The sequence below is a fragment of the Seriola lalandi genome, unplaced genomic scaffold (genome assembly GCF_002814215.2).
Source record: "Seriola lalandi dorsalis isolate HSWRI2012SDOR001 ecotype SW California unplaced genomic scaffold, Sedor1 jcf7180002050169, whole genome shotgun sequence".
NCBI lineage: Eukaryota > Metazoa > Chordata > Actinopteri > Carangiformes > Carangidae > Seriola > Seriola lalandi.
This window is the reverse complement of record NW_019520722.1, coordinates 56,228-57,320: the sequence shown is the minus strand read 5'-3', so window position 1 is coordinate 57,320 and position 1,093 is coordinate 56,228.

Below are 1,093 nucleotides of genomic sequence, written 5' to 3'. Positions count from 1 at the left end.
TCTGGAAATCAGCTCCTGAATTTGTATTGCAGTCAATGGGAGAGGTGGAGGGTCGTCCCATCACTTTGAGGCTTATGTTCAAATTCTGTAAGTCTCTTTGCTAAGGTAGACACTTTCTATGAAACGGCACAAATTTGTCTACTACCGAGGAAGTCACGATGTGTGAAGACTGAAATATGTGGCCGTGAGGACGAGTTAAACAGAATTTATTCAGAGGAGTTCTAGAGCTTCTCCCACTCTAGCGATGATGTCATCCACTCTAGCGATGATGTCATCCACTCTAGCGATGATGTCATCCACTCTAGCTCTGAACATTACACACCATTATAAAGTCTGAAACGGTCTAAAGATGACACAAACCGTAAACTGCGATTTTGCGTAACTGAAATAGTTGCATGCACTGATATACATATTGTCTGGGTTTTCTCAAAGCTGCAGCACTAGTTAGTTACGCACCGAATTGTCGATACGGAATATGAATAAGACAAATAAGTATGCAGGATTATAATACAAAATAAGCTGATGAGTTACCTGAAATAAGTAACCCAAATACTTAAATATGGATTAATTGTAGTTGTTTGGACTGGTTTGGTTTCTGTTTTGAATTTTATTTTTTATTTATTTACTTATTTATTATCTATTTATTTTTAGTTGGTCTATGATTTGATTTACTTCGTTTGGTCCTCAAGTGCTTATGTATTTACCTATAAATATGGAATAATTGGAAAAGAGATATAGATGTGAGTTTGTCTGAGGAGCCATTGACAACTTAAAAGTAAAAATTTAAATCTATAAAAAAGAGCACGACAAAACGATAAATGGTTGATACCATTTATAAATAATATGACTGCTGTGCCTGAATTGAATAACAGCTAGTTTTCTTTTCTAATGATCACTGTGTTATTGTTATTGAACAGAGATTGTCCCAAAGAGAATATTTCATTTGAAGGGAATGAATACTCAACACTTTAAAACTGATAAATCAAAAGCTTCCTCCTGTCTTAAAACTGCAGATATGAAACTATATCATTACTGAAAGTAAAAATAATAATTACTGAACTCACCAGGGTGATGAATATTAGGACGAGCTGTA